Source organism: Chiroxiphia lanceolata, chromosome 5, assembly GCF_009829145.1.
Source record: "Chiroxiphia lanceolata isolate bChiLan1 chromosome 5, bChiLan1.pri, whole genome shotgun sequence".
Lineage (NCBI taxonomy): Eukaryota > Metazoa > Chordata > Aves > Passeriformes > Pipridae > Chiroxiphia > Chiroxiphia lanceolata.
The window spans coordinates 15,331,073-15,347,510 of NC_045641.1; the positions used below are offsets into that span (position 1 = coordinate 15,331,073).

At 42.8% G+C, this 16,438-nt stretch overlaps 1 long non-coding RNA gene and 1 pseudogene across 1 annotated transcript; both read left to right on the top strand.

Annotated features, from left to right (window-relative positions):
- Positions 1-622: 622 nt before the first annotated feature.
- On the top strand, positions 623-13,887 carry LOC116787105. Its single transcript, XR_004357169.1, has 5 exons — positions 623-704; positions 3,495-3,729; positions 4,182-4,284; positions 4,371-4,516; positions 13,767-13,887. It is a non-coding gene; the product is annotated as an uncharacterized LOC116787105 (long non-coding RNA).
- Positions 13,888-14,571: 684 nt separating this feature from the next.
- Positions 14,572-16,438, top strand: part of LOC116786794 — a 43,942-nt pseudogene continuing 42,075 nt past the window's right edge.

Genomic DNA, 16,438 nt, shown 5'->3' on the forward strand with positions numbered 1-16,438 from the left:
GCAACAGCGTGGTGATCCCTGGTTTTGGGGCTGTCATCTGGAAACTCTGAGTAGTTGTGGGATTTTTTAGTGTGTGTATAAGATTGATATGAATATTGTATTTTCCAGCTAAACCAGGTCTTACCATAGAAAACGGCTTTACTCTGAAAGCTCTTGCCATCAAGTAATTGGAAGAAAAATGTCATTTTGTAAAGGTCACAGTATCAAGTGTCTTGTTTTAATGGAGAATTCTTTGACTGTTTGTTTTTCTCCAAACATAATTTTTGCTGTAAAATCACATAAGAGACAAAAAATAATATGAAATCAGAAAAAGGTAAGCACTGGACTCTCATTGTCTGAAGATGCTTGTTTCAAAAAAAAAAAAATGAAGGTGGTCTCTGAAAAATTAATTATCTAAGAAGTCATGGGAAAATCATGTTCTCTCTGGAAGTTGGAATTCAAAAGTTGAGCAAACTTTGTGGACAAATTACTGACTACATCTTATCTGCTTAGACACGTTCTTAAATACAGGCAAGGTCGTGTGTTACAATTAATCTCATGAAAGTTACCAATGTTAAGAAAATATTTGCAATGTTTCTGATTGTGTATGGGAAACAGTGCTTATAGTGCCCCTGCCTTGTATAAAAGGCTCCAGGCTGCCTGCAGAAGTCCTTTGACCATGGTAAGGATGAGGAGTCTGTGTTTCTTGGCCATTGTACTCGCAGGTAAATATACAGCATTTGTATTTTGTCATAGGCTTCAAAAGCAAAATATACATGTGGTAGCAACGAAAGAGCCATTAGAGGAGATGATCATGTTTCATGTAAAAGGAGAGAACAGGCATGGCACTGACTCCACCTGAGGTGACTGTGGGAGGACAATAGAGCTGGCTTGTTTAGAAACATACCCCAGTCCTACAGTGTATTCAGCTCTTGGGCACCAGCACAGGCACACAGGACTCAGTGGGATCATTTGGCTCCTGAAAGTGACCCATTGCTTTGCTAGTGCGTCTTCTCTGATTTTACCCCAGCATACCAGAGGTTAATTTGGTCCAGAGTCTAATAAAGGGAGAATACATATTACTGTGTTGCTAGAGGAGGGAACCTGAAGCAAATGCCTTTGAAAAACATATGGATGAACCCAAAATATAAAGACTAATGCTGTTAAATTAAAAACCATGTGGTAATACTTTAATTCCTTCCTTATACCTTAATTTTAATCTTAATTTTGCAAAATTGAAGTCAAGGTTTTTAAAAATCAGTGAGGATAGTTTTCCATGTATATCTTTTCAACTACCTTGCTTTAGCTTCTGTTCCCATGGAAATTATCGTGGAAAAGCAGCAAGTCGCCATAGCTGTTTCTATATATTCAACTGCTTGTTTGGATTTCATCTCCTATGTACGTTTACAGACATGGGCCATAAATATGGTGAAAATGATGCAGAGATTTTTTTAATTATTTTAAAAAGTAGGGAAAGAAAATTACATCTTCCCAGTTGCTACTATCACATTTGTACTACAATAGAAGTAAATCCAGGAACAAGAGATGAATGAGATTGCAGCCTTATTCAGCTGCTTACACCTGCAAGTGTTTGTTTTTAAAATTTCCTGGAAAATGTAAACTTTGCATTAATGGGAGAAAAAAAAAATAAACTTTCTGGCTTCTGCTGGGGCAATATTTTTTCCCTTGAACTAGTTTTGCATTCACAATATCCTTCATAAGAAGTATTTTGAAAGTATTTTACAATACAAATGAGTTCATAAAAGTCTCCCACAAACCTATGCTATGTAAAATGAATGCCACATTAATAATCTGCTGTACTATGTTCAGTCATACTCTTTGATTTCAGCAATGAAAACGCCAATGCTGCATTTGACTCCCATTGAAAAACACACCCCAAAGTAAAATGAAATGTCATGGGTTTAGTTTATTTTGTGCTCCAAGAAGAAATAATTTAGGGATTGCAGAAGGATGCTCATAGTCCTATTATGCTTTAGGTGAAAAAGAGGATCAGAATTGAGAGCTTTCCTATGTGACAGATCACGAGGGGTGAATACTGGACAGAGGGCAGTCAGCCTGTGGGACATCACTCTCTGCCCCAGAAAACAGAAGTGGAAGCCAGTCCTGCCTGCCAAGCAGCTGGCAAAGGTTTTCAGCCACATAATTCCTGTTAATTCCTGCCTTTAGAGGATGATATGAGGTGCTGTGGCAGTGAGTAGCGAGCTCTGCTGAGGATCCTGGGAGCATCAGACCTGCGTGTCAGATGTTCCCATATAGAAGGGAGGATGAGAGTTTTCTCAAAAGAAAAATGTAGATGGCACTCAGCTCCTGCTTTTCAGCATTCTCATCCCCCACTTGGAAATCAGCTCTGGCATTGCAGCATAATGGCATTCTCTAGTGAATCTACTAGATTTATTCTGTAAATTTTTCCAGTATGTATAATTATTGCTTGTGCACATCTGCTTGTAAAGTTCATTCTGTGGAGAAGCCCAGACTGCATCAGCAATCACGTTTTAGGCTTTCAAGCACACAACAGTCCACATAAAAGAAAAATTAAAGCAAAGGTATTAGTCATTTTATATCAAAGAGCAATTATTGTTCAAGTAGATTTAATCTTTAAATATTGCCATAATGACTAAAATGACATAAATTAGCATCAAAATAAGTATGCTGCCTGAAGTATGCCTGCTCACTCTCAGAATATTTGGTAACAACAGTTTGTCAGTATGGAGAGAGCTGGTCTTGTGGTCCCCCTGCTCTTGAGAGGCTCACAATGTGCAGAGAAACTACAGGACTTGACCTTCAGCTGTAAAAAAGAAAATATTTAGCATCTTACTAAGGGTTTTTTCAGGATGATTCTGCGAGTGACTAATATGTGCCTTTTCTTTTACTGGTGGCATCTCCCCTTTACTTGTAATCCTACTGTATCAAAGCAAACTACTAATACTACATGTATATCATACTACATGTATGATATAGAAAAGAAACCCAATACAAACGTATATATAATCAGTATTTTTCTATTTATATCATACAAGTACATGTTGATATCACATATTTGTATCTCTAAAAATAGATAACCTCTGTGTATAACAGGAGAATAAATAAACAGAAAATACAACATTTTAATATCAATAGCAGTCCTTGCCGAAGCATCCCTCCTGTTCAGCCAGCCTGCAGAGTTGCTCTCACGCCTCACCAGGAGCTTCATTACCCTGCTATTTAACTTTCCATGAGTATTTCAAGCAAGTCGTGCTTTAGTTGAGCACAAGCAGCTTTGAGAGCTGAATAATACAGACCCACTGCCTCAGCTTGTAAAAGAAAGTGGCTGTTGCTCTTGCTCTGTCACGAGCAGGCTGCTCTACTGTCATCTTAGTCCAAGGGACCATGGGTGTTGGCCCTAAAACAGGGAAAAAAGCACATAAAAACCCCCCAAACTGAAGAAGTTTGTATTGTTGCGGTTTTTTTTTTTAACGTGGTTCTCTGCTGCTCTGACTGTTTTTCCCTGTGCCCAGCCCTAGGCGGGTGCCTTGGCTCCAGCCAGGATGCGCAGTGCCCTGGGGTCGTTGCAGTGAAGAAGGGCATCGACTGCCACCCCCAGCCGGGCGCGTCCCAGGAGGCCTGCGAGGCGCGGGGCTGCACCTGGTGCAGCACCGATGTGCCCAACGCTCCCCGGTGCTTCTTCCCTGAGGACAGTCCCTACGGCTACTCCCAGGCTGGGAACATTGAGAAGACAGACAAAGGCTAGAGGTGAGTGTGTGTGGCTCCTCGGGTGCTGCCGGCTGGCACTGCCCCACAACCACTGTTGCCGCCCTGGGGGCTCTCGCTGAAGACCTCCCCCAAGCTGCTCCGATACTCACGCTCGGCTTGTGACAAGGAGGGTAATGGCCACGTTTCCCTGTGCATATGCCATGGAACTGGGGCTCTGTGCTTTCACCACACCACTGGTGAGGAAGTCAGGCAGGGGCACAGGCTGGTCCCTCCCACCCTGGTAGCTGTGTCCCAGGAGACTCTGCGGTCTCCTTGCTTTGGTGGCACCTATTTTATCCATTAACATCAAGGACAGCGTAGGCTGACCTCAGGGATAATTTCTCTTGACAATGAAATAATGATTTATTTTGAAAGAGCTGACAGAATAGCTGGGTTGTTCCCCCAGCTCTCCCCAGGGTGGTCTCAGCCAGTGATCAGTGTTTCCACTCCAGGGTCACACTGAACAAATGCCAGTCCTTGTCCCTCTTTGGAAATGATATTTCCCTGATTGTCTTGGAAGTGGAGTTCCAGACAAAGGACAGACTTCGGTTCAGGGTGAGCATTTGAGGGGTTGGAATAATTTAACCAAAGCAATGCACATGAGTAGTGAGTTAACCTGCTCCCTCCTCACCTTGCTTTAGCTCTATGACCCCAACAAGCAGAGGTTTGAAGTCCCACTCAAGATCGATGGTCCCGGGGTTACCGCTGAGGAAGCCAACTATGAGGTGGGATTCTCGAAGGACTCCACGCACTTCACAGTCAAGAGGAAAAGCTCTGGCACCGTGCTGTGAGTACTAGAGGTGATTCATGTTGCTTTTTGTAGAAATTAGGTGTCATGGGGCAAGTACTGTTTCCTCACACCCTAGTGCTTGGGTCTGTGAGACAAGGGGGTCAAAAGCAAGCTGGATGTGGTATAAATGCAGATTATGCCTTGTCCCTGAAGGACATTCATTATTAATAGGAGTATGTGCCTGTATAACAATCATCTACATATATGTATAAAAGGATATTCAGCAAGTCAAATAACTTTTAAGGCTACAATATCATGGCTTGGGAAGCTGGTAGACTCAACTCATCAAAGCACTGAACTATGATTTCTGAAATTTGAGGTGTCAGGAGTTGAGCTTTAAATCTCCTGATTCTCTCCAATAGGCAAGTCTAGGTAACTAAACCTCAAAGCCACAGAGGCCATAAGCCTCTAACTTCCACTGATGTCAGTGAATGACATTGTCCCTCTGCAAAAATACCATTTGTATTCTCAAGTTGGTACTGCAAGTTTAACTTCAGCAAAAGCCCCCCTCGCTAACAAATGTCAACAGGTGTCACAATATCCCCTTCCATCAACATATCTATAGTGTAGTAATGCTACTTAGGAAGAGAGTCCCAGTCAAGGTGCACTCCTGCCAGCTGCTTTCAGGAATGGTACGACGAGCCGTGTAAGGATGGCTTAACATGAGTGATGTAAATAAGACAATACAGCCTCTAGAATGGTCTGCAGATGGAACTGCCATGCTGGGTTTTTAATGAGCTGACCATCCTTTTAAGTTACAGTCTCATGGCATCTCCTTATACATGACATAGTCAATTCTGTAAAGTTTTCTTTTTGCAAGCTATTGTAAATGAATGTATTATGCATTACTCCAATAACAAAAATAATTTAATTTCTCATTAGACTTAACAGTTCTGTGTAAACAGTGGACTAATGTTAAAGGCCCAGTTTTCTTCTCCTCATAATAAGAGGTTTCTGTAAAGGCTTATTAATTGGAATGCTGATGAAAGAGGTGAATGCATAACGAGGCATGTGAGTGGCCTCATTCCCATTCAGCCCTCCTCATCCCCAGTCAAACCCCACTGGTTTAGCCTCAGTTAGTCAGTTCATCCTCAAACTTGAGACATCCCAGCTAAGGGAAGAGGCCTGCCATGGAGTAGATGGCAGGGTCTGATCCACTGAGCCACAAAGGTGCAACTCCAGCAAGAGGCAGAGGAGCACAAGTTGGTCCCCACTGAGCAGGTTTCCAGGGGGGCACATTCACTGGCCTGCCATGGGCTCGGGGAAGCCTCTTCCATAGCCCTGGCAGTGGGGCACCCCTTTTCCCCCAAAGCCAGTGCCCAGCAGTGGCACGGGTGTGGGGTGCAGCGGTGCTGTGCTGCAGAGCCCAGGGAGGCAGAGGGCAGCCTTGGTTAGCAGCATCTGTGCAGCACTTGGCAGCAATGCTCCGCTCTCAAACATCCCCATGGGAAATCATACATTGCCTTCAGGCAGCTGAAAGAGTGCTCCTGAAAGCCAGATGACCCCCAAAAGAGGAAATTGCGGGTGAATATAATGCACAGTTAATGGGCTTTATCCTGCAAACAATGGCAGGGCTGCTACCAAAAGATTCTCTTCAGGAGAGACACAGGATTTTGCATATATATGTTGCTGGGAATTTTTGTTTCATGTGAAATGGCACAGCAAATACTATAGACTGAAGGATCCTGTCAGGGAACCATTCCCCTCGCAGCTGAATCATATTTAGAGTTATATTCCCTGTCTGAGTAGCAAAAATGCTTTCCTTTCATTTGCTTGCCTGTCCATCCTGTCAGAGTGAGGGAATGCAAGTGCTCAGGGATAGCTCCACAGACTATCTTAGAGGAATTTGCAACTTCCTTAGCCACCAGAAGTGCTGTGCAGATGGAAACCTTTCAAAACAGGAAAGCAGGTTATATATTCTGGCCTAAAAGCCGTGGCTGGCTGCATTTGCTTCACTGTGGAGGATGAACCCTCAGCAAGCGGCATTATAGGAGCATCGCCATCAGTGGCTGCACTTGGCTGGCTGGGTCCAGAGGAGCACTGGTGGCATATGGCATGTTAAGTACATTTTCATGTTAGTTCAACCTGCCCAAAGGCAGATTTGTATGCTAAAACCCAAATCTTTTCCTCTGGGCTCCCTCCAGAGTTGGTGCTGCAGGGCACCCAGCCTGCCTGGGCCAGGCACCAAGATGCACAGCTGGTGGTCTCTGTGGCCACACCAGGTTAAGGCAAGTGCCCCTGAGAAACAGGCAATTGCCTAACACCTGGAGAGACTTCAGCCTCCTATTTTAAGATGTGAATGGCCATGGCCTTGCTGTCTGAATGAACAGCTGAATCAATCATATGCACACAAATACTTCTTTGAACAGTTGATGTGGGCAAATAAAGCCTCTTCAACAGGTGCTGCAGTTGCACTCCCCAGGTGTGAGTGGATAATAATTTGTGTCTGCTTTTAAGAGCCCTGAGGAACTCTTTCTCATCCTAAAGCAATCCCAAATACTCAGATATCTGTTTTACGTGATGCTTCTTATCCCTTGCTAGCAGCTCCACACTGCTGGATGGTGAACCCTCCAGAAAAGTCTAAATTCCCTCATGATCCCCAGTGTGCTCTGGCCCAGATGACAGTCCCCCTGGGGATGGAGCAGTCTGTCCCAGGTAGAAACATGGTATGGGTTTGGGCTATGCTTTCAAAGTCCATGTCTGTATTTCCCTACTCCCCTTTCCATGGTGCAGTCTGTCCTGCCATCCCTGTCTTTTTGCCGAAGGATTCGAAGCGCTGGAGTAGCTGATGGCAGGCTCCTGTCTGTCAGCTTGATAGAAAACCCTATCTCTGCTCTACCACTCATGTACACAAAACCTCCTCCTCGTGAGGAATGATTTAATTCCACATTGGAAATGCTAAAGGGGAGAGGCAGAGAAGGTTTTTAGTATTCCTGAATGTGCTTTACTTGCTGCAGACGAGGAGACTTTGCTGTAGCTGAGCTACCCAAGGAGGGCAGGATAAACTTAGAGCTCCTTGTAATCACAATAACAGGAGAGAGGAATAAATTATGTGAGGGGAGAGACATTAACAGCTGATTGCAAACCTCATGCAGAGCCAGGAGCAAGAATAAAAGGCCAAGTCCTGCTATATTTTCAGCTTGCTCCAAGATAATCAAGTGACAGCCACTGCTTCACCTGCATGGGGTGAGAATAGGACAGGGTCAGGTAGGGAGATGATCCAGGTGCTGCTGGGGGCTTCCAGGACCAGGACCTCTTGGGCTGTCTCCCTTTCTGCTCCCAGTAATGCCTCCTTCTTACCTTTTTCCTTCTCTCCCACTGCTGTCGTGTTCTCTGTCCAACCCCACCCTCCCTGCTCCTGCTCCTCTTCTTTACCCTCTCCAATGCTCCTACTGTTTCACTGGTAGCGAGGGGACATCCTTTTCTGTGCCAGTAGCTCTCCAAAGCCATGAGGGTGAAGAGGTGTCATGTCCATGCATTTACTGGCGAGGTGCCAAGGGGCTCAGATGAGACTCAGGGGCAGGCGAAGCTCCCACTCCCATCCAGTGTCAGGTATTTTCTGTTTTTTTTTCTGGGGAAAACCAGAAACCTGAATCTAAGGTTGCAAGTCACAGTTCTGAACCATGAGAGACAGGAACTGGGGACCGAGTCTCCTGTCCCAGAGGTGAGGCTCCCAAACTAACATCTTTGTGGGACAGCAGAGGCTGCAGGGAGCCCCTCCCCACTCTCATCATACTTGGAAAATAACTGTTTTGGCAAATTGGTGTGATCAATGGCAAAACACTTTGTCAAGAGATTGCTTTAGTTTAGTAAATCCTTGCTCACAATATCCTAGTTGATCTTGCAGCTCTAACAGGAAACTCTCCTATTGTCAGCCAGGTTTATTGTTTACAGTAGTAAAAACAGGAGAGAAAATACTGTGTTGCAGTAAGGCAGAGAGAGAACTAAACAGCCTCTGTGTTGTTTTGTAGCACATGCACTCAGGTTAAGTGCTATTCTCCTTCCTGCTCCTGTCACACCAACAACAGCAACCACTGGGGGAGGTAGTATCAAGAGTGAGCATGAAGGCTTCAAGAAAGCATACACTTCCTCAAGAACAGAGAGTAAAAGACTGGGAACTGTTTACCCTAAGACAGTGATAAATAACAAATCGTTTTGCAGTGTGTGATTACTCTGTGGGACTCGTTGCCCCAGGGCAGCACTGACATGGGAGGCTTAGCAGGATACACATTCATGCACAATAAAACATCATCTGTAGGGAAAAAAAGCAAAACAACCCAAACTATTTTTGACTCCATGTTTCACAGCATCATTTAATCCTATGAAAACAGCCAGAAACTTCCTCCATAAGCAGATTATTGCAAGACTGGCTCTGAGTGACATCTTTTGCCTTCCTTTGTGATATCAGGCCTGGGCCATTGTTGGAGACAGGCTGCAGAGAGACGAACTACTGATTTGATTCTCCACTTTAATATCCTGACTTTTCCTTCATGATGTCATACAAATAATGGAAGGCAGAACATTTTTTTCCAAACCAGATATGGGCTACTTTCTCTCTATTAAGAGTTTGGAATACCTTGTTTGCTATCACTTGGGAAAATATGGCACAAATAACCAAAATCTAATCAAGATTTTCCCTAATTTCCAAAAAGGCTGCTGCAGAGTTCAGCTGCCTTTTTTATTGATTGTGATAGTAAGCACAGACGCCACTTACCACGAAGACATTTTTACATAGGCAAGGCTATTAGAATGATTTATAAAGCTATTGTCTTAAACTGCAGTTTTGCTGAAGTCCACAGGAGCAAATTGTATGCATCATGGGTAGCTTGGGTTTGTTCCTAGTTTGTAAGAGCTATTATTTTAGTCATCTAATCATTAAGATTTATGTTACATAGGCAAGAAGTATTGTAGGGCTATCACCTATCCAAGTGTTTTTCAGAAGAGAAATAAAGCATTATATATCCAGCCACTTATAGGACATCCTGATATCACAACAATGAATACAGTAGAAGTAGAGCAGAACTGTGTCAATAGCTGTAAATATACCTTGGTGTTCTTTTTTTAAAAAATGTCATATTTATGGAAAATCTGTTGGTTACTCATGCTGATTTTCTCCACCTATTTGATAAATCACCTTCAAAGTAAGATATGCAAGTAAAAATTCATTCTTGGTGTGCCTTCTGCAGTCCAGTGGTGTCCCAAGAATCACAGCTAATAAGGAATACAACTGTTGTGAAACAGTGTGTTACGGTTTAACCCCAGCCGGCAACTGAGCAGCTGCTGGCTCACTGCCTCTCCAAAAGATGGAGAGAATTGGAAGAGTATAAGTGAGAAAACTCATGGATTGAGATAAGAACAGTTTAATAATGGAAAGAAAATATAATAATGATAATAATTATAATGATAATTATGATTGTAATAACAGCAAACACAACAACAACAACAACAACAATAATAATGAATTAAAGGGAAAATAACAGAGAGAAAAATAAAAACCAAGAAAGAAAAGTGATGCAAATGAAAACAATTGCTTACCACCAGCAGATTGATGCCCAGGCAGTCCCTCAGCAGCAGTCTGGCAGCCAACCTGGTTTTTATTGCTCAGCATGAAGCCATATGGTATGGAGTATCCCTGGAGTCAGTTGAGGTCAGCTGTCCCAATTGTGTTCCCTCCCAGCTACTTGCACTCCCCCAGCCTACGAACTGGTGGGGCAATGTGAGGGGCAGCAAAGGCCTTGACTCTGTTAAGCACTGCTCAGGAATATCTAAAACATCCCTGAATTATCAACAGTTTCCAGCACAAATCCAAAACACAACCCCACACCAGCTACTATGAAGAAAATTAACTCCAGCCAAAACCAGAATTCAGTGTCTCAAGTCTCCTAATTCTGGAGGTTTTGTAAGACCACTTTTAGAAATGCCACCAGCTGCTTGCTCACAGCAGGTGAGTCAGTGGTTTGAGCCATTGTACACATTGCTTTTATTGGTCTAAACAAACCTCAACGGAGCAAGGTTGTTCAACCAGGTAAATCCTCATGTCTGGTTCATATTACAAAGGACTGATGATTGCACTCCTGAAAACCATTTTGTACTGCCTGACTAAAAGTCATGCCCCTCTAACATTGTGACAATGTCAGTCATAAACTACAACATGAACAGGACATTTTATCTATCTGTCTACCCACCTTCCTTTAATACTACTTCCTTGGTCTGCTGCAGTTATGTTTCATCCTGGTGGCCAGTGGGTTGACTGCTGGGTATGAGACTAGTTCCCTTGCTGGCTAAAAATGTTAATTTTTACACAATCTTTTCCACCTGAATCATTCTTTTTTCCTCGATAAGAGGTTAAAAATTAGAGAGATTTACTCTTGAGTATAGTCCACAGTGTTTGGAAGAAAATGTTAACTTTTATCATTCAGACTCCCTGGACAGGCCTCAGCTGACTGTTTGCAGGCAACAGACCAGACAGATGTTAAAGAGACCGGTTTGTATTTTCATGGGCAGGAGTGTCCCCACTAACAGACACACTAACACGTTAAGACTTTCAGCAGTGAACATGTGTGCAGCTATTACTTCTTGTGCAAAGCGAAGAATTCTTGTCCTCTCGGGCTTTGCCATGTCTAACTGCTGGTAGGGGTTGAATTTTTGACAGTGAATGACTGTTCAGTTGTATTTTTAGACTTTTTTTAGATCCCTTCTGTTGTCCATTAGAGCAGTGTTATGGTTCATAGGACTCTTGGAGGAGAATCACACAAATTCCTGCACACAGGATGTCATTTTATGCTCTCTCCTGTTTTGTTCCTTCTGTCTGGTTTAAACCAGCAGGAGGTGAGGTGGGAGAAATAGAATATTTTTATTTATTGTATCCAAGTGTTTAAGGAATGACAGACACAGTTCTTTCATTTAAATGATCACTCTTTGCCAACACCACACCAGCAAACCCATAAAGTAACACAACAGCACTACCACAGTGCACTGCAGAGCAAAAGGACTCTGGAAGCTGCTTGGGAGTGGAGGCAGAGAGAGGTGCCAGGGGAAAACCTGACCATGCTGTCCTCTGGATGGAGATAACATAATGATGCCCAGAAAAAAAGAGAGAGTCATTACCAGCCTTTTTATGGCCTGGTTAATGCTCTATTTAGTGCATAGCCGTGCTGGCACGTGGAGGTCTAAGGAAAGAGGAGGCTGCTGGGGAGCAATGGCTGGTGACACCGCATGGGGAGCTGCGCTGGTGGGGGTGGCAGCCCTTGGAGAGCTGAGTGATGGAGGGGTGCAGAGCAGGGCACTGTTTTGGCAATGTCATGCAGAAGTTGGGTACGTGACAGTTGCCTGAAGCAACGCGTGAGTCATAAAAGAGTGTCTCCGTGACATATAAAGATATGGTGGGGCAGAGAGTTTGTTCTTAGGACTGTGGTTTGCACCACCCCAGTGATTCTACTGGTTAGGGAGGGGAGCTGCTGAGCTGAAGGAGTACTTTAATGCCATGGTAACACTAATTGCTCTCATGATGAGAAATGTCAGTCCTGTAATGTGGATACTACAATTGTACAAAGCCACATGTCCTCTGAACAGACATCATGGAGAGTGCTCAATGAGTTAGGACAGATATTTAAGCTCTTCCCAAAGCATTTCCCCTCTGGCAGCCTTTGCTTTTTGCATAACCCTGTGGTCTGCTCAGAGCAGTGACCATTCCTGCCTTGGCACAGGGCAGAGCTGTGTGACAGCTCTCCTTTGGACAGGAATATTGCTCCAGAGCCCACCCCTGTTCCAACACAGCAGCAGCCTCTTGCAGAAAAGCCTCTGTTTGCCAAGGGCTGGATCTAATTTTCAGGGATATTTTGTGTCCATAGCCCTCCTAAAAAGAAAATAATCTTATTTGGTGCTGTGTGTAGGTGGAGAAGCTGATGGAAGGAAGGGAAGAAGGGAGGGGTTCCTGCAGAAAAAAAAAATCAAGAGCTAAATAAAATTCTTATTTTTCCTGCTTGTAAGAAAGGCCAAATAGACTTTTTAAAACATACCTGGACCCTTCAGTATGTGTATTTGACTTTGGATTTGTGTGCTTGACTTTGGATTTGTCTGGGACAATCTAGGGATAGATTGTGCCTGCTTTTTGCTTGGAGAGGCAAAAGAGTGTCTTGAGCGTCCCAGTGAGTGGCTGTCCTTGCTTCCTCATTGGGAGAGTAGGCCAGTGTAGTGGGAGCAGTTGTGGGTTCCCAGTCTTCCCAGCAGCAGGAACTTGTCCCCAAGCAGGGGTACTGGTGGTATGGGTGGCAAGCCACTCACCAGGGAGTGCTCCCCTTGTGGGGGTAGCGCTGCTCCCCACCGACACAGCCCACCTTCCTCTTCTCTGATTTACTGGTCAGTTTGATCAACCATTTAATTTTGTCAAAATCATTGACAGAAGACCATTAAAAGGAGAGTTATGCCACTTCTATGCTCCATGGTTTGGGCTCATTTATTTTAATTAGCTGTAACAAATTCACAGTTAAACAAGGCTTGAGAGGGTACTATTTAAATGTGGTGCTCGTGGCATACACAGGACCATTAATAAAACACTTCTCCACAGCTTGACTATTTTCTCCCCCATCTAGCTCACAGTTTATCATATCACTAGAGATAGGAAACAGAATGTAACACCTAATTAAAATGTGAGCCTGTGTCCACAGATGAGTCAATAGAAATAAAGGCATTAAGCTAGTGAGAGAAGCAGGAGAGAGTCATCACAATAAAAACATCTTGTTCAAGCAGACCCTGGAGGAAGCTATGCTCCTACCTTAGGCACCTGCATGAAGTTGGGGATAACATGAGGTATTCAGGTCCTGATACAGAAAAACATTAAAAACTAAAAGCTGATAAAAAGTAAATGTCTGTTTTTCTCATTAAGAATTCTGAACTCCACTGTGTAATAACAATTTTTAGCCGTTACCGTTGGTTGTCATAGAAATATCACAAGCAACTACTTATTTTGGTAATAGATTTATAGATAGTGTCTTCTGTTATTTTAGTTGTTCTTTTCCAAAATTATATTGATGCATTTTTTGAATAAGTAGATGAGATATCTGAGCCATCGGAAGATGATTTTAATGTATGTTAGGTTAAGCATTTCAGAGGCATGCATAGAATTTAATGTTTTTTTAATATTGTTATTCTCCAAAAGAAATAAAAAGTAAAAATAACCAGACATGAATTTAAAATTGTACATACCAAAGATAAGCAAACTAATCATGTCTCCCTCTGTTTGTCACAGGTGGGACAGTCCCCTGGTCGACCTGTTTTTCTCCAACCAGTTCCTTCAGATCACCACTACTGTGCCATCCACTTCTGTGTATGGATTTGGTGAACATGAGCACCCGACCTTCAAACACAACATGGACTTCAGTACCTATGGCATGTATGCCAGGGATCAGGCACCAACGGTAATTCAGTTTACGCAGCGCTTTGTCCGAGCTTGTATCACCAAAAGGAGGTGGCAAGCATGGAACCTCACAAGTTTTGCAGATATCATCAGTTTTAATTAAATTACAAAGCCATGAGTCATTTTGAGGGTCCTTCGAAACCTTTAATCAGAAACTTTCTCACAGTGCAGTTTTCAGAAAAACTATTTTGTGTGCCAAAATTCTGGTTCAGAAAAGCATTGAATTTCATGCTCAGATCAATCCCTGTTCATCCAAACAAGCTGGACTTCAGCAGGACTCATTAGATATTTGGCTAAACTGGAATCAGTGGTTGATGAGTCTGTTTTAACTAGCAAGTGATTCTTACCCATGCCATTTTGGAGGGTTTGGCAGAATATGAAAGGTTTAACTCAGAAAAACTAAAAAGTGCCATTGTGACGAGGCATTAAAAATAACTCTTTTCTATCAATTTAACTTCATGCCAGTTTAGATGAAAAAATCCACCACCTTTCAGAACAAGTCTATGAATGAATTTCCTTGTCTATGGATATGTAGCTACCTGACAAAAACTATGAAAAATAGCAAAGTCAAGCCATACATCATCTGCTGTTTATGTTTCAGTCATTTGCCAATCTCTGTGGAGTTCACCCTTTCTACATGTGTGTAGAACCTGACTCCAATGCCCATGGTGTTCTCCTTCTGAACTCCAATGCACAAGGTAAAAAGATATATGGTTTTCCTATATGGACTGCATATAGAAAGATCAATAAGTATATAAAACTGCTTTAGCAATTGCTTTTTCAATGTGATACAAATATGAGTGACTGTTCCCTAACTAAGCTTCCAGGAATTACTATAGAGTTTTGAAAAGGATTTCATTAGAATGACTGTTTAACAAGGTAAGGTATTTTCAGAGAAAATATATGCTAAACTTTTTTTTGAATATAGATATACATAGAGGGAAAGAAGAAGGTGTAGGAAATTTCCTCTGAGATTGGCATAACTAAATCAAATCAATTTAAGTTAGCCCTATATTCTATATGTGCAGAATAGTTTTGTAAGTTAACCATAGTCACCTTACTTTATTAATCTAGTGGTATAATTTCAGAAAAGGGGAATCTTCACGCAGTTTATAAAATCAGTTTCCCCTGGCAAGCAGTGGCTTCCAATAAGAAGATTAAAATAGCATAGAGGAACCCTAAACACAAGTTTGTTGATCCTTTTTATATAAATGAAATTTAGACAAACGGATCTATGCAATCTCCTCTCTGTGGGATTCTGTGATTTATTGCTGCACAATGCCAGTCTGAATGCCTCTTAAACACTGACAGTGTTGGAGCATCAACCACATCTTAGGAAACCTGGTCCAGTGTTTGACCACCCTCTTGGTAAAGAAATGCTTCCTAATGTCAAGTCTCAACCTCCCCTGATCCGTTCTTGACCCATTCCCATGTATAGTCCAGAGCTGGTTTGAACTGAGAACCTATTTTTTTCCCTTTTAGATGTTACTCTGTCTCCAAACCCATCTTTGACTTTCCGCACTACTGGAGGGATCTTCGACTTCTGTCTCTTCCTGGGACCGACCCCCGAAAATGTCATTCAGCAATACACTGAGGTTAGTAGAAAAGTGCACAGGGCACATGGGGCAGTGCCTTGTAACAACAAGTCCCGTCAGGATCTGGTAGTATTAGGTAGTGCAGCCAGAGCATTGTCATGATCTGTTTGTACAAAGCTGTAACTTCAGATCCGTGAGAAAACTGGCATATGCTCAAGCATCTGTGAGCAGTCTGAGTGTTGCAGGCTGGCTGGGTGTTCAGTGCACATCTCCAGCCTTTCCTGCAGTATTTCAGAATGGGGTTCAGGAGTGCATTAAAGGGATGCAATGATTAGAAAAAAATCTGTTTAAGCTTACTCTTCTCTTGGCTGTCATAATTTTAGTCTTTGACGTATGACCATGACTGTATTTTGACACTGTGGATGGAGAAAAACTAGGCAGAACACAGATGGGAATGTTTGGGAACTTTACATCTGCTGGATTTCAGAGGTGTTGGATGAACTTTAAAGGCTTTAAGCCTTTATTTGCCAGTGGAATTGCCTGTTGATTTTGGAGCCATCAGCGTATTTTTTAGTAATGAAAACCCATGTAATTGCATTGGAGAGTATAGATGTGAAACAATACATTTACTGCTGTCTCACAGAGTGTAACTACTTTCTTTCCAATGCCCAATGTTTTCCAGAGAACCGAGGCTACACATGCAGATAGCTGTTTTGGAAATGTACATGCAATTTTTACCTAGTGAGGACTGCACAGAAAAAAAAGTAGCAGATAGCATGTTTTCTCTCATCACCAAATGCCATGTGATGCGTTAACTGGGCCTTTGCACAGAAAATTGCCCTCAGACCCAGGCTCTGTACATAAGAAATCAGTGTCAAATTTAAAGCAGGTGGAGCAAAGCTGAGAAGGGGCATGCTACTGTGAGAAGGAGGGGTCATGATGCTAGAGCATCCCAGAGCTGGGCACTCA